The sequence below is a fragment of the Topomyia yanbarensis genome, chromosome 2 (genome assembly GCF_030247195.1).
Source record: "Topomyia yanbarensis strain Yona2022 chromosome 2, ASM3024719v1, whole genome shotgun sequence".
Lineage (NCBI taxonomy): Eukaryota > Metazoa > Arthropoda > Insecta > Diptera > Culicidae > Topomyia > Topomyia yanbarensis.
Genome location: NC_080671.1, coordinates 464,787,291 through 464,805,912, shown reverse-complemented (window position 1 = coordinate 464,805,912; position 18,622 = coordinate 464,787,291). Strand labels below are relative to the sequence as shown.

Genomic DNA, 18,622 nt, shown 5'->3' with positions numbered 1-18,622 from the left:
ACACCTAGAGTGTCGTCAAAGAGCGGAAAAACGACAAACATAGGCACGGAAAATCTAAATAAAATGTGTTGCATGATAAGCGTAGGAAAGATGATTTCGTGTACGTCATCTGCAACAATTTTCCGGATACTGTGCCTCAAACGAGAAAAATTGAATTAACCGCATTATGGGCTTTAAGCTTGTGTATGTTTTCTTTCACCACTATATATTCAAACTAGTATAACATGCAGTTCATGTTATTTTTCCTGTTTCATATCTATTCGTGTTGGGATAAGTTTTCTCAACAGCACACAGCCGACTCGTTTGGGTTCGACCTGGACTTTGAACATCAAAGATCCTCTGCTGAAAGTTCTTTTACACGACGCTACATTCAATAAGCCATGATTCCGCTGAATGAATTTGTGGTACTGTGTAAGTAAAAGATTTGTCTTCAAAATATTCAAGGTAGAAGGTATCCACTAAAGAAAAATCTATTTTATTCTACCTAGTTCTGCAATTGTGCTTTGATTCCATGGCAGCATGGGTTCGTTAGATAGCACTAGACAAGTACGGAGATTTGTGTCGACGCTGCTTGATGAATTGGAAAATCAACTAAAAAAATACATAACATTTAATTAGCTTAACCAGTATAAGTTCATTTTTTCCTCATGCTGGCGTATTTTAATTTGGGTGTTGGTGGGTCTAGCCTCTCAACTCCTGGGCTACGCCACCGACTTTCTCTTCTTCCTTCGGGTTTTCTAATGGGATTTTCGATTGTTGTCCACCGGTGTAGTGGAGTGCAGGTTTTGCACTTTCTAGCAGAAGTGTCAATGGAACATACTCAGTTTTCTGCATTTAGAAAGTGCAAAAATGATGCAGTTCCAGTGCACTCCACTACACCGGTGTCAATCATTCATTTGGTATCAAAAATTGCTCCCTTTGAAATATTTGCAGTACACATATGACCATATAATTCCATCGATATTTCCGAATCCGTATAATCGATCGTTATGAAATTGGATAGCATTCTATGAGAACAATAATTGTTTCACTTGATACCTATTTTTTTCTAAATCGGCCTTAGCATTTCCGAGAACGGGGGGACAGGCTTAGCGTAGTTGGTAAATCGATTGCCTTGTACGCAGCTCACCTGAGTTCGATTCACAGACCCGCACACAGGGTTAGAGATTTTTCCAAAAGAGATTTCTCTAAAGTTATAACTTCTATGATAAAAAATAAAAAAAAATCCGAGAAAAAGATTTGTTTCTTTGTTAATATTGCAACCTTACCATTTCCCCGGGACTTGTGAAACCGCTTACGGTGGTCAATGTCGCAAAAGATACTTCGGATGGTCGTCAGTGATCTTAGATCTACAACTGCTAGTAATTTGGTACTCATTTTAATATTTTTTCCTTTTTTACATTGATTACCAGCATTGGTAATACATCGCGTTTTCTAAATGTATTCATTAGCTCAGAACTTCGGAACCCGGAATCGGATCATATTGGAATTCAGTAGAAGGTAACCAGAATGTTGTACCTTTCATTTGAGACTAATTTAGGGTAAATTGGTTTCCGAGAATCCCGTGTGGACATATCATATAGCGATTTTTTGTGTGACTACGCTAATCAACCTGTAATTCCGGAACCGGAAGTTCGATCAAAATGAAAATCAATATAAACCTATGCAACATTACCAGTATGCTATATAAAATCCATAAAACAAACTGGGCCTGAATTCAGAATACTTCAATTGCCATCCACAAAATAAGAATACTTTAATTGCCACTGAACTTCATGAAGCCATTTCTAAAAGTGTCAGCGAGAAACACACATAAGATTTTGTTAGGGTTATATTTTTTTTAAATGAAAGCTTAGCTTTTTACACAGGACTACCGGTCCGTACAAGGACACAGCTTTAAAGATGTAGACCATAAGGCAGCGAGACTTTTTGAATCTTAGTCTTGAACAAAAGCTTGAATCTGCAATTCCAGAATTCTCCGGCATCAATACTCTGGTCGCTGAATCTTTTTCATGAGTAAGATTATGCACAAAGAGCTAACACTATTTGAATTACATGGAAGGCGTTCGCAGAGATTTTAGAGGCTGTATGAAGATACTAAGACGTTGATAAAAAAAGGGAAAAAAATGTATCATGATGGGAATCCATCCTGCAGCTTTGGGTGAAAGCTGTCGACGCCGTGTTCAATCAGCACACAGTGACCACAGTGATGCAAACACAAAACGCCGATCAAATAAAACACGTCGGCAGGCAGTTAGTGAGGGCAAAAACTATCTCATTCAATGAGTTTCAACGTCGTAAAAATGCTTAGTGTGGAAGTTTACCGTGACTTAACTTTTTGTCGGTTCTTACAGCATGAAGTACAAAGTTACTATACGCTCGTCCTGGACATGCAGCAGGCTCAGGTGGATCGCATTTCTAATGCCGAAAGATCCTGACTTCTGCGGTAGCATACAAAGGATTAAAACGCTGGTAAACTCTAAGCTGGCTCATATGACGATTTTCCACGCTTTTCTAAATTTTCTTCCTTCAATACTTGCTCTCCTTTGAGTACTATGGCTCTTATTATTGAAAAATATACTTCAGTTTAAAACATAAAAAAAGATATGAAGACATTCAAGCCAACTTCAACTGGAAGCTAGTATATTTTTTGTCATCAGCAAGTATTTTCAGTAAAAGTCGTTGGTGTCTTTCTTATAAAAATCTTCATGTTCTATGAAATCATATATCAACCGGATTTGTAATTATCTATAACATATGAAATGTATTTTTATTATAATACTGATAAATGAACTCCATATTTGACGGTAAATTGATTTTTATGATTGTTTATACTTCCTCGGGATGCCGGGAAATTGCAGAAATATTATTTCTATTTCTTTTTTCCCGGAAAATTGATTCCCGAGAAAATTGGAAACCCTAGTCATGACAAAACGCTTTCATTATGTATTAATTTTCCGAGAGTTTAGTTGTAATTTACTTTAGTAACTCCGTATCAAAACATGAAAACACGAAAGGATTGAAAGTAGAACCACAGATATCTGTGGTAGTACTATTCAAGCAGTGTTTCAGTACCACAAGCGAGTTGAAATGTTAAAAGTGCTTAAAAAATATTATATAAATATTAAAAATATTAATATATTATATATTATAAAATAATTAAAATATTAATTATACGAGTTATCTACAAAAGAAAGCTTGCTTCTTGCTATTAGGTGCAATCATTCGCATTTTATTTTCTTATACTTTTTTTAATATAGAGGTTTAACCTTAGCATCATTTGCCTCTTCTTTCGAGTTTGAAAAATCTCTTACCCTATGTGCGGAATTGGGAATCGAACCCAGGTGAGCTGTATACAAGGCAATAGATTTACCAACTACGCTATGCCCGTCCTACATTCGCTTTTTGTTTTTGTTGTTGCATTTTTTACATTCTTAAAGTTGTTACGAAGTGTAGTATATGAACAGCAAAGATCTCGCAGAAGTCGCCCTTCATAAAGCGGGAAACGAATTTAAACAACATACATGCAGGAGAGATAAATTAGGTATACACAATGCTGTTTTCTCAATTATAGCTTATAATCTGTAATGATATCTAATAACAGGCCTCATGCGATTCTATATTTTGCTTTATATCTACTTCAGGTTGCCGCAAAGCAACAGCCATCATTTTGTATAATTTCCATCGCATTCGTCATTATACGCTGTTGCACGAGAGCTAGCGAATACCTTAACTTGCTGTATGTGGGAAAATGTATATAATTTTCATGTTACAGCTTTATGTTTAACTTCGCTTTCTGTGGAGTTTCTCTCTCCATTGGCCCGAGGTTATTATATGACGCCATACTGTGACAACTTTCCTATATGTGGTTAGCTTTAGTTTTACTATGATGTATTCGTGCTAGCACAATTTTCTTCGTAATTCATAGGGATTCATCATAAAAATTTGACTCTCATAAAACAGATAATTTCTCATCAGCCCAGGAACACTATTCAAACCGACATGGATATAGTTAATACAGTCAATGGCCTATTTTAAGAAACTTCCCAAGAAAATATATATCTATCTTAAATTTTGAGCTTCCGAATGTTCAAAAGTTGTTTTTGTAAACAACGAAAATTTGCATTTTGAGGGTCGAGTAACTTATTTTTGAAGGTTACTTTTATCTATGAGTGCAATCAGAGGACTTTCCGTGCTTATTTTTCCTTTGTTCGGCTCCTTTTTGCCTTTCTCATATAAAGAAAGGCTATGCAATCACTGTAAAAATCGACTTTTTAACCGAGGCCCGGAGGGCCGAGTATCATACACCATTCGATTCAGTTCGTCGAGATCGGCAAATGTCTGTGTGTGTGTATGTATGTGTGTGTGTATGTGTGTGTATGTGTGTGTGTGTATGTGTGTGTGTCATTTAAACTCACACAATTTTCTCAGAGATGGCTGAACCGATTTTCGCGAACTTAGTTTCATCTGAAAGGTATAACGCTCCCATAAGCTGCTATTGAATTTTTAGTTGATCCGACTTCCGGTTCCGGAGTTACGGGTTGAAGAGTGCGGTCACACAGCAAATTCCCATATAAACTGGTACCACCATAATGTTCAAATGAAGTAAAACATATTAAAATTGATGTAACATTACTCTAGTTTGCGGGTCTGGATCACTAATGATCAATCAAAGCAGCTTTGACCACATTGGCCACCTATGACGGTTCATGACGCCCTCGGGGAACCCGCCAAGTTCCTAAGCTAATATCACACCCATTCCACAACGAATTCTCTACCGATTTTTACGAACTTAATTTCAAATGAAAGATACAGTAATGCCATTGACTGCTGCTGAATTTCATTCGGTTCTGACTCTTGCTTCCGGAGTTACAGGGGTGTTAGTAAGGATACACTGGAATTTCCCATATAAATCGGTACAATCGTAATACCTCAGAGGCTAAAAACTATTGAAATGGTCACCAAATTACTTCTAATCGTAGATCTAGATCACTGATTGCCAATCAAACATTCTTTGAATATATTGTCCACTATCGAAGATTCCGGAAGTCCGGAATTCCGGGCATATTCCACAATTAAAGTCACATCGGTTCTTCGGTGATGACTGAACCGATTTTCTCAAACCAAGTCTCAAATGGAAGGCAAAATATGCAGTTGAGTATTGCGTAGCCGCCCCTTCCCCCACCCCTACCCACCTTGCCCTTACACCTCCCTCCTTCATCACTCCCCTCTTCTTGGATCACCCTCACACCCAGATTTCCTTCATCCACCCCGTATACCGAAATAAGATGAAGGATTTCTGACGCATCCTCCACACCCACTCTACTAAACCCCCATTCCCTACACGTTCAAACGCATTCCACCAACCTTTGCAAATTATAATCACATGAAGATAACATTGAACTCATGCTTATTAAGCTAATCAAATATTATTCTTTTGCCTTTCTTATATAGAAAGGTTATGCAATTGCTCCAACAACCGACTTTCTAACCGAGGCCCGGAGGGCCGAGTCTCATATAGCATTCGACTCAGTTCGCCGAGATCGCAAAATATCTGTGTGTATGTATGTGTGTATGTATGTATGTATGTATGTGTGTATGTGTATGTGTGTATGTATGTGTGTGTATGTGCGGATTTGTTAACAAAATGTCCACATCGGTTACTCGGAGATGGCTGAACCGATTTTTACAAACTAAGATTCAAATGAAAGGTATAATATTCCCATAGGTTGCTATTGAATTTCATTTTCAACCGACATCTTGTTCCGAATTACGAGTTGAAGAGTATGGTTACAAAGAAAAATTTGTTGATTTTTCCAAATCGGTTTCTCGGAATTTTCTGAACCGATTTTGACAAAGACAAATGAAAGATACAGTAATGCCATTGACTGCTGCTGAATTTCATTCGGTTCTGACTCTTGCTTCCGGAGTTACAGGGGTGTTAGTAAGGATACACTGGAATTTCCCATATAAATCGGTACAATCGTAATACCTCAGAGGCTAAAAACTATTGAAATGGTCACCAAATTACTTCTAATCGCAGATCTAGATCACTGATTGCCAATCAAACATTCTTTGAATATATTGTCCACTATCGAAGATTCCGGAAGTCCGGAATTCCGGGCATATTCCACAATTAAAGTCACATCGGTTCTTCGGTGATGACTGAACCGATTTTCTCAAACCAAGTCTCAAATGGAAGGCAAAATATGCAGTTGAGTATTGCGTAGCCGCCCCTTCCCCCCACCCCTCCCCACCTTGCCCTTACACCTCCCTCCTTCATCACTCCCCTCTTCTTGGATCACCCTCACACCCAGATTTCCTTCATCCACCCCGTATACCGAAATAAGATGAAGGATTTCTGACGCATCCTCCACACCCACTCTACTAAACCCCCATTCCCTACACGTTCAAACGCATTCCACCAACCTTTGCAAATTATAATCACATGAAGATAACATTGAACTCATGCTTATTAAGCTAATCAAATATTATTCTTTTGCCTTTCTTATATAGAAAGGTTATGCAATTGCTCCAACAACCGACTTTCTAACCGAGGCCCGGAGGGCCGAGTCTCATATAGCATTCGACTCAGTTCGCCGAGATCGCAAAATATCTGTGTGTATGTATGTGTGTATGTATGTATGTATGTATGTGTGTATGTGTATGTGTGTATGTATGTGTGTGTATGTGCGGATTTGTTAACAAAATGTCCACATCGGTTACTCGGAGATGGCTGAACCGATTTTTACAAACTAAGATTCAAATGAAAGGTATAATATTCCCATAGGTTGCTATTGAATTTCATTTTCAACCGACATCTTGTTCCGAATTACGAGTTGAAGAGTATGGTTACAAAGAAAAATTTGTTGATTTTTCCAAATCGGTTTCTCGGAATTTTCTGAACCGATTTTGACAAACTTAATTTTAAATGAAAGGTCCATCAGCTGCTGTTGAATTTTGTGTGGATCCGAGTTCTGGTTCCTGAATTACAGGGTGATACGTACGATCACGCAGCAAATCCCGATTCTAACGAATTCTGCGATGAATGTAAAAAAGTGATTTTTTTTCCAAAATGTAAACACAACTGTTGAATTTGTAGATCTAGGTCCCCAACAGTCATTCAAAGTCTCTTTGGCCACACTGGCCACCATCGACGGATCCGGAAGCATCCAAAGTCAGAATAACGGTTATATTGGTTTCTCGAAAATGGCTAGATTTGCTCAACTTAGTCTCAAATGAAAGGTGTTGCGTCACCAGAAACTGATATTAAATTCCATCTCCATCCGACTTCCAGCACCGGAGTTACGGGTTGTGGAGGTCGATCACATAGAATTCCGATTCAAACCGATACCGCGATGAATGCAAAAAGGTGCTCTTATATATACTTACCAAGTGTAATAAGAATGAAAGACATTTCCATAAAGTTATATTGTACGAACCAGCTATTAAATCATAGTTTGGAGAAATGAGAAAGGCACAATTGCACCTCTAGGTGGATTAAAACAGGTTTTTTGGATTGGTCTCACTGTGCGTGTACTGCTGACGCATACAAGCGTACTGCTAAGGACGGTACAGAAGTAGTACCGGCCAAAATCGCCACCGTTGAGAAGATTGAGGAAATTGTGGCCAGTGACGATACGGTAAGTGCCATTAAGGAAGATTAACTTGAGTACAAAAGGATCATGAAAAAAAGTGAATTTTATTATATATATATATATATATATATATATATATATATATATATATATATATATATATATATATATATATATATATATATATATATATATATATATATATATATATATATATATATATATATATATATATATGTATATATATATATATATATATATATATATATTTATATATATATATATATATATATATATATATATATATATATATATATATATATATATATATATATATATATATATATATATATATATATATATATATATATATATATATATATATATATATATATATATATTACGTTTTTGTTGTTTATCATACAGGAAGCATATTTCAAAGGGGAAGGTGTAATTTGCTCTAGTCCGTATCGGTCCTCTATGAATAGTCTTGATTTGATAGCGACGAAACGAGAAGCAGTAGTATCAGACGTTAATGAAACACATTCTTCAATTCCCGTTGAACCATCTCGGCTTATGATTCCGGAAAACTAACAGGAGTGTGATGAAATGAATGCTAAAAGTGTTAACGTTGTGAGTATTGGAAAATCTTGAATGTCGCTTATTTTCTAATGGTTTGATACTTCTACATTATTAGCTAAACCGCTCTTTTCCAAAACCGCTTGACGCGGCTTCACATGCATTGATTGAAAGATCAGATGAAGGCATAACATTTGCAGTTGTGGCAGGATTGCGTTGTTCATTCTTAATTGATTCCGGTGCGCAAGTCAATACATTCATCGAGGACTCGTTCCAAAATTTAATGACAGACTCCAAGCATAGGAACGAAATATATAATGTAACAAGCCAAACGTATAGACCACTGAAAGCATATGCATCCGTCGGAGATATCGAGGTGACTGCAACATTCCTTGCATATCTGTATATCTCAGAGGATAGACCGATTTTTATGGAAAAGTTTTATGTGGTCAACGAAGCGCGTGCTCTTTTGAGAAGAGCAACGGCGTCACGATACAGCATTTTATTGCTCGGACTTAAGGACCTGTACAATATCAGCGAGTTGGACTGCAACAATCATTGTGTGCAGGTGAGATTGCAGTGCTTTCTACGGGAGAAATTTTCCCCAAGTTTAACGTTCCACCTGTAAAAATCCACTACGATAAATCAAAGCCTCCATGCAGAAATATTTTTCTCAATATTCCATTGGCCGTAAAGCCTCTAGTGGAAAAACGTATCCAAGAGCTAACGAAGGCAAACATTATAGAACCAGTGACCGACGGGATGGATACGTCCTTTTGCTCTTCTATGTTGGTGGCGCCTAAAGGGAAAGAAGACATCAGGTTGGTCATTGATCTGAGAGACCCTAATCGGTATATTTATCGAACTTCATTCTCAATGCCAACTTTGGAACAGATTTTGGCTGAACTAAATGGAGCTACTTCGTTCTCCACTATCGACATATCCAGTGCATTTTTCCACATCGAACTGGATGAGGTATCAAGGCATCTAACCAACTTCTTCACTGAGTTTGCAATGTTCTGATGCGTACGACTGCCTTTTGGACTCTGCAATGCTCCGGATTTATTCCAAGAGACACTGCAACGGAAGATATTGGAAGGGTGTAAAGGATGCAGAAATTACCAGGATGATATTTCCTAAAAAACTATTACTATTGAATTCCTTGTTTTAAAATTTTTTATAAAAAAAATCTTTTGTCCCCTCTCTTGTATATAGAATCTTATTCCTAGTCTTAAGATAGCTGTAAAAAAATTCTCTTTTATAAAAAAATATTTCAACATTGTAACCTCCTAGTTTTAAGATATCCAAATGTAAAAACAAATGAATTTGGAACCGCCAAGCTAACGCATTTGTTCCTATCAAATAAACGAAATGAATAAAAAAATGCGATGAAGAACTACACACCTAGAAAAAATCGTATAAATTTACGTCTCCTGACCCTGACATATACGAGCATCAAAAATGCCTTACTTTTAAGTTTGATGTTAATTTTACATGACGTTGAATTTCGTAAATCGCGCAATTTTACTCAACATATAGCGTTTGTTCTGAATGGCAGTAAGTGTAATTTGATGTCATTGCGCATGTAATGTATGTTTCAAATTAAACGGAGCTCGGTTATATTTCGTCATTTCGTGAATTACGATTTGTTAAATTGCTTGCAATTACGTCAACGATAAAATTCATATTTTGGTGTGTACAATTAGTACGCGACGCACTTGAGAACAAAAGATGGTCGCAGGACATACGTGCATACGAAGCTCATCAGAAAAAGTTGCACTGCCTCGAGTCTTTGGTATTTAAGGATGAGCGTGCAGTTCTACCACGACCTCTTCGCCGAAACGCTCTCAAATCTGCTCATGGTGGCCATGTAGGTGAGGTTACCATGAAACGAATTATGTGCCAATTTTTCTGGTGGCCAAAAATGGCTGCTGAAGTATCTCGATTCGTCAAGGAATGTAAAACATGTGTATTGTTGTCCAAACGCAACCCTCCTGTGCCACTTACTTCAATAGATCTACCAGAAGGACAATGGGAAATTCTACAGATTGACTTCTTATCGGTTCCTAACTTTGGGACAGGGGAGTTTTTGGTCGTCATCGACACATATTCTCGATACCTATATGTTGTTGATATGAAATCGATTGATGCAGAGTGCACGAATTCTGCCTTGTGTGAGATATTCCAGACCTGGGGGCTACCTATTATAATCCAAAGCGATAATGGTCCTCCATTCCAAAGTGCAGCATTCGTCAAAATTTGGAACGATAAGGGGATTGAAATACGTAAGGCGATACCTCTCAGTCCTCAATCAAATGGAGCTGTTGAAAGACAGAATCAGGGAATCACGAAAGCACCGGCAGCTTCCAGACTGGATGGAAGAAATCGGCGTTATGCTCTCCAAGAATACGTCCACCGGCACAATACATTGGTGCCTCACACACGACTTGCAGTGACGCCTTTTGAATTAATGGTGGGTTGGAAGCATCGCGGTACGTTTCCCAGTCTATGGGTTAGTTCGTCGAACAAAAACTCGATCGTGCAGAGATTCGGGATCGAGATACAGAAACGAAGGTCTCCAGTAAAATATATGCTGATACAATCCGAGGTGCGAAAAAATCCGACATCAAAATCGGTGACGTAGTTCTGCTCGCTCGCCAGAAACGATCTAAAACGGATTCCACCTTCTCATCGGAGCGCTTCCGGGTAGTTGCTAGAGGGAGCAAAAGTTGTTGTAATAAGTAACACAGGCGTACAATATGCGCGAAATGTTCAGGAAGTGAAAAAAGATACTTCTCTTGAAACATCTGAAGGGCTTGCTCACGAGGAACATGGGAACCAGGTAGATAACGGCGAATTTTCTACTCTTGACGATGATGCAGGATGTTTAGATGTTGGCAGTTCCAGTATAATCCAGCAGACAAATATACTACGAAAACTTCGCAACTGGAACTCCATGAAACGTCCATCGAGACTTGACTTTCTATACCGTGTGTTCCACTAGAATCCTCAATGCAGAATGATTTTGTTCCAACCAGTTGTTTGGGAATACCATAGAAACAGTAGAGAAAAGTTTTCGATATAATACAGCATAGAAACAACTGACTTACTTTGTTATTTTTTGTGGGCAATACGCGCATGATATCACCACTCCTTAATACATGGTCTGACGGGTCTGACATACCAATGAGTTTAAAAAAATACCTTAGCACAGCACTACAAATGTGTATAGTGAGCAGAATATACTTATTACATCTGAAAACAATTTCAGTCGGCGAGTCACAAGGATACCAGGTATATTTTTCAAATGTCTTCACATTTCATAAAAAATATATTCATTTCTCGTTACCGAACAGGATTCTGAATCGGTTCTAGATTTTGAGGCAGAATTCTGCCATAAATCGGTCAAGACATCCGAAAAAAAATTGTCTTCAAAGGGGCCGTACACAAATGACGTAGCTTTTTTCGGCGATTTTTGAACCCTCCCTCCCCCTCGTAGCATTTGGTCACAAAATTCTAACCTCCCCCTCGTAAATAACGTAGCATTTACCTACCCCCTCCCCCTCGTCTCTTGCAACGCGCCCGGGTGATGAAAAAAATTACATATGTTTTTCAGTTATTTTAAATACATGTTCTTTCAAAATGTTTGACGACTTTTATCAACATTTTCATTATAACAACAAATTGTCTGCAAAACAAGCCCATTTAATGACAAATATAGTTTTGTTTTGAATTTTATATGTTAAGGGGAGCATGAAGACAAGTTCTCTTAGTTCACAATCGTGCAGCTGCCAATGATTCTAAGAAGCATACGTTCATCTAAATTACTAAATTTTGTTTGGTTGAATCCGAAGTGAAAATTTAATTCAGCTTCGAAACTAAGTCTACTAGTTAGCAACATTAGCTAACTAATGTAGCAAGTTAAATCCGCATACAAAATCTTTTCGTATTTTTGCGAACTTGTAATTTCGCGAATCGAAAAATTTACCTCATGAATAACCGCATCAAAAGTAACTTGTTTGAATTTAAATTTATTTCTCTTGGGAATGGAGGATCATTAAATTGTTTTCTCTAAACAATGGGTTTTAAACTTAATGCTACGTCGCGCAACTTCTGACCCTACCCTCCCCCTCGTCACACTTCGTCACAAATTTGGTATACCCTCTCTACCCCCCAAAATGCTACGTCATTTATGCATGGTCCCAAAATGAAAAACCCGCCTTCACAACCTTTCAAATGTCTTCAAAATGAAGACATGTTTTCACATCTGGCTTGGCAGACAAAAAAGGAGAACGAACATTCCCAGTCAAAAAAGGCAGACGAACATGGTCAGGCGATTCAAAAAACACTGACGATTTTACTCAACTCGCCTGTGCTGATTGCCCCTGGGAACAAATGCAATTTGCAGACACGATTTAAGGGCTATTTCAATAGTTAGATAAATTTGAAGATCTAGTAGCGCATCCTAGTTGGCAAATAGCCCCCGTTAGCCAGCAACTTGCCCCTTTTGACTGGAATGAAATTTATTTATTTATTTATTTATTTATTTATTTATTTATTTATTTATTTATTTATTTATTCATTTATTTATTTATTTATTTATTCATTTATTTATTTATTTATTTATTTATAATTAATATCAACAGACACAGTGTGGTCCTAATGATAATTTCTCAATCTATTTAAAAAGGAAGGAATAAATAATTGCGTTCATATTTATCGCACTGAGAAGCTCGGGCAGTCAATTCGATCTTGCAAAATATCCGAAATCGTCATAGCACGAAATAGATCCCGCCGCGCTTGCAATGTATCTAGTCAAATAAGCAAGCCCCGGCTTTCGTAACTTGGCAGCTGGTGAAGGTTGCTCCAAGGCAATCGACGAAGGGCAAACGTAACAAATCGGCGCTGTACTGTCTCAATTCGATGGACACCGTTGAGATAATGAGGGTTCCACACAACTGAACAATATTCCAGAGTTGATCGAACGAGTGAACAGTAGAGAGATTCAAGTAAATATCTGAAAAGTGCTTGGATATTCTCATTATGAACCCCAAACAGCGTGATGCCTTTGCGACAATACAGCTGATATGCTGCTTGAACGTCAGTTGTTCATCGAGAAAAAACTCCGAGATCTTTGACACAATTCGCTCTGTCAATCGTGGATTCAGCTAGACAGTAATCGAATCGAATTGGCATTTTTTTCCTCGAGAACGTAATGACCGTACATTTCTTGGGGTTTAGGGTCATTCGGTTGATCTCGCACCGTTCCGCAAAGGTTACCAGTTGGCGTTGAAAGAAAGCTGCATCATCAGTATTCCGGATTCTATGGTATAATAATGAGGTCGTCGGCGAAAGACAACCGTGGTCCTTCTAAACAGAAGTTGACGTCGTTGAAATACAGAAGAAAAATCAATGGAAAAATACTAGATGAATATAAACTGGAATATTTATGACTGATACTCTAAGGAATAGAATTGAATTCTTGATTGATTGATTTTATTGAAAACGGGTTTTAACCTTATAGGTCATTCACCCGTATACAATTGAATTCTTGTAATTTCTTGGAAATCACAGTAAAGCAAGGATAGCAAAAAAAGAAAGAAGATAATTTTACAAATAATTAATTTACGTGTACTTGATATTTCTGAAGGGGGAAAGGATTGCACGAAAGAGAGAAAAATAAACGCAAAGTGCGAACCGGAAGTCAGGGAGTTTAGTCAGCGAGGGAGAGAACCGCGTCATTCTGTGAACGATTTTCGTGAACTGCAGTTCGAAAATAAATTCTCACAAAAAAGCAGCGTGAAAAAAAAATTGTAAATCGTCATCAAATATTAAAATATTTTCAAGGATACGACAGGACCATAGTGCAATGTTGTTAGTTGTCAACGAACATGGCATGGCATTTTTGATAATCGTATCACCTGAGAATCAAAGCTCCTTGGGTGAAACCAAAAACTGAACAAGAAGTATATGTCCGCAAAGCGAAAGCTCTTTAAGAAACGAAATAAAGGTGTATCACTCATAGTCAAAGTTAACGATGACTCGTACGAGAAGGTACTGCGCGCAATGCGAATGATTTCAGCACTCAAGAAACTGGGCTCAGCCGTTAAGAAAAACCATGGACAACGCGGTGGAAGTGAGAGCCTTGTGCCCGGAGGTAACCATCCATCCTGGAATCTGGATGAAGTAGCATCGGAAGAAGAGCTAAGAGAAGCTCTGGCAGAACAGTGCGAACTTTAAGAAGGGCAGATGAGAATCCGAATGAAGAAGGGACTTTTCGGAACACAAGTGGCTTCGATTAAACCGCCAGTCAAAGCAGCAAACTAGGCATTAAAAATCGGGAAGATCCAAGTTGGCTGATAGGTATGTCCACTGAGTGTCTCTCCACGGCCGTAAGTGTACTTTAAGTGTCAAGAGTCCAGCCAGTTGGCTAGAAACTGCAGCGACCACCAAGCGATCCGGTGCACTATCGGAAGCAATAGACAGTTGGAAGGGCGCGTGACTCAATCAAACGAGCGCAGGTGGAAAGCAGCGAAGTTCGAGAGTCTTCCCTGAAGCGTTTAGGCTTGAGTGCAATCATCTGTACTTCAGTGCAGATGAAGCGAAAACGGCAGTCGCTGCCCAGTCTTCGAACTTAGGGAACTCGCCGATTCTAACCTACATAGATCAGTTCGGTTCTAACCACAGCAGTGATCGGTCGACTAGCTGACTAGCTCCGCGCGTTTTACTTGCACGCAAGTTATTGCACAAGAAAAGTGCCTGTGGATCAAAAGTGCGGTCGACGCCATCCGGACGGTGTGTTAATTCGGGCTTTGCCTCCCGGCAATACAAGAGAAGCACTAAAGTGATTACGAACACGTGCTTTATTCTTATATAATTATACCATTTTCGTGATTCGCACATTCGAGTGAAAAAGTGCCATACCAGCCCAAAACCCCGCATAACGGGCCGTCGACTCCCGGTGCGGGGTGGCTTATAATCCAGCTCCGCTGGCCAATTGATTTAAGGACAAACAAAAGTGTTACTGTCAAAGTTTTTAGTGCAAGCTAAACGGTGTCAGTCAGGTTAGTTTTTCTCCTATTATACATTTTCACCACAGCTTTGAGTCGAAACCACGTGTGTTACTTGCGGTAACCTAAAACAGAAAAGTCTCGGACGGCACATTCCCGAGCAAACAATATCTGATCCACCTTTTCTCGATAGACACCGATAACCCCCCTCCCTTCGGGAGGCCAGGGCAGGAAAATTTCGAAAAATGAATTGATTGCTGTTCGAAGCTTCACGAAGCACCTTCTCAAGCATACCACATGCAATCGATGAGTTTGACACAATCGCTGCGAACATTTAGGGGTAAAACTTATCTCTGCTCGGACGAAGCGAGCTTCGCATCTAGTTCGCTCTTTACAATGTTCGAAAAAGTTCACATTAACCTTAGAAGCACACATCGTCGAACACGAGGTAAGCTCTTGGCTCGTGGTTTTTGCGTTTTTGGAACATTTCCACAGAGTTTCGAAGCGATATTCGGTGAACACATATAAAGCGAATGCCTCGTTTATTTGAGAATCGCGAACATTGAAGTTTTATATCGCTTCAAGCATCAGCATCATGAGGCCACCGCGAACATGTTCGGTACGTGACTATCTGTCTTAAAATCATAAACTGTAAATCTTATTTTGAGTATAAATAAAATGGATTATTTTAAGATTATAATTTAGGATTTAGGGATTAGGTGCGTCGCATACCTTACCAACTTATGAGCCACGAGTTTGAATGAGCTTAGTGGTAGTGAAATTCAATTCTTTTTTCGGAATACAATTATGTTTACTAGCTACTTTGATTGCAAACTCGTCTTTTCTTCATCAATCGGAGTATATTTTCCCTGCCAAGGAGTTTAGGGTGAAGATGTATAAAGTATGTTTAAGGGGGTAAGGGTTTCAAAAAAAACTTGTTTGGTGAAATGACTCTTTTGGATGAAATGATACATTATAATGTACAAAAGTTTTGATCAATTCGCTTCGCCCAAATTTCTAAAAAAATCGCAAATAGTGTTTTTAACGCTAAAACCATTACCCCTCTCTTAATAATCTCCCTATCTAAAACAAATTCTTCCTAAAAAGAACAATTTTCGGATGGAATCTCACTGCTCACGTCCGAGTTCAGTTAGACGGCGAACTTCAGTTATTTGCATCCACTGAGGGGTAGTTAGGCGTAGTCCGTTGGCCTTTGTTGCGGTTTCTAACGTTCTTGCGCAACATCCTTAAATCGGCTAGTCATATTCACTCAATAATATGCGATGATTTGTGTGTTAAACGTTATTTTTAATTTTACCAAATGAATTTATTAACAAAATACCTACATACTTGAATCCATTATTATTGTCATTAATTGAATTATAATTTCTTGGCATCTGTACCAAACCAAGAGGAAAGCTCCCAAATGATTTTTATAATATTGTTTTATAAGTTTATTGGTTGATTACCTAATCACAAGAGACAAAATATTTATTTTCAAACATTTTCGACAGAATCTGTTCACTTAATAAATGAAGTGTCAAACTTATTACATGTTCCACTTTTATGAAATTTATTTCCTGACTCCTGTACATGTGTTTTGTGATAAATAATGAGAAGGATATTCCAACTTGTTTGTATTGTATTTGTTAACTAATTACTGATGGAGAAACGCAAAGAACTTACAAACAATGTTCTAGTGATTGTTTTTTGTTGGAAATCCAAAAACAATTCTGAAAAGGGCAAAATTTGGTTTATCTTCTCCATGATGTAATCTTCTCTTATTTGACTTTTACTAATAAAAAATAAAAGAAAGAAATCTTTAGGGCCTTCTGTATTTTTTTTTTTTTGAATCAGTTATAGCCGAAATGCTTTATGTAAGGGAAATCTCGCAAAATGAGAAGCGAAATAAATAACTCCAAGTAGAATGCAAGTCGTTCTAAACTCGAACTTTTTCGAATACTGTCTTTCCATTATTATTCGCTTTTTGTCGCATTCCATATTTCGATATATTATTTTGAAGACCCATATTTAAGATCAATACAATAGTAATTCTTCAAAAGGGCTAATGAGACTTTTGTAAACAAACTTATTTCGCTCATTTTTCCGCTACAGAGTAGAATTTTATGAAAAATACACATGAATCAACATCTTTGCCCTTGGTAGAATCGATTTCAAATGTTTTCTGTGTTGAAATGATAACAAATTAAGAGAAATCAGCAAAACAAAAGTTTGTTCACAAATCTTATTAGCCCTATTCAAATGTTAATATGGAATAATAAAATCAATCAAGATCAATTTTGATTTTTTTTTAATTTTGCGGTGGTGTAATCCCTTAAGTGGTTGATTTAACGGCTTCTTTCAAAATTTATCGAACCTACTCCCATTCGTTCATTCGTTAGAGTAGTTTATGTTAAAGAGAGTGTACTAAATTAATAGGAACACTTAAATTTAGGAAGTTATGACCCTTGCTCCACAATGCAGTTTGCGACAGAATTGCTCAACTGAAAATTATTAAATGAAATGAATGAAAACAAACATTAGACTATAGCATTTTGTACGTATGCACTTCAGAGGTCCAAGGGTTACAATTTCTGTTCTAGTTCTCGGATCGCCAACACATTTTTTTCGATTTTTTGGCCCAGTTCTCAAGGGAAATCCAGTTTTTAACTTTTTGCATACATATTGCATTGAATGAAGAACTTAGATAATGTATTCATAAAGTATTAGTAATAATTCGATTGTCCGTTCATTTTAAAAGGCTATTTTCTATAACTTTACAACTGATTTAATTTCACTTTCAAAATTTCTCGAAATATCATGTTCTAAAAGTTCTCAACCGATATAATATTCGAAAACAGTTATAAAAATGTCTCATCACACTGGTAGATGGATTCAAAGCGTTTTTTTAAATAAGTGCACGAAAAAACATGCGCCCTTCTAGAACATACTTCTGAATCAAAATGGTTTTACTGTTAGTCGAAAACAAGATTTACAAAACGACCAGAACTGCCAAATATGAATCGGGAATGGTCGAGTTTATTGACATTCCCTATTTATTTCTAGGATTCATCATACACATCATGACGTTATTTATTTAACTGATAATCGATTTTTTCCTTTGAATGGATATCGATATCTTTATCCTCAAGAAACTGACATAACTGGATCCTCAAGAAACTGACATAGGAACATGACTAAGATAAGTGAGCCACTCAATACGTTGCGTACATTGTGTTTAACTTCATTTTCTAGCCCTAATTTATTTCATTTGAAAATTTATCCCCGCCCTGTCACGAAATCTTGATTTTATCCCTACTGGTAATATATCAGTAGGGTATCTTAAATAAACTTGTTACGTCACTTTTCAGTTAACCCCAGCATCCATAAGCTACACATTGTCACAATTATTTTTCACCTATTCCACCCTTAATA

At 37.5% G+C, this 18,622-nt stretch overlaps 1 long non-coding RNA gene across 1 annotated transcript; it reads left to right on the top strand.

The window, feature by feature from the left end:
* Window positions 1-5,720: 5,720 nt before the first annotated feature.
* LOC131686105 (uncharacterized) lies at window positions 5,721-9,518 on the top strand. Its single transcript, XR_009304929.1, has 3 exons — window positions 5,721-7,643; window positions 8,025-8,231; window positions 8,296-9,518. It is a non-coding gene; the product is annotated as an uncharacterized LOC131686105 (long non-coding RNA).
* Window positions 9,519-18,622: the final 9,104 nt, after the last annotated feature.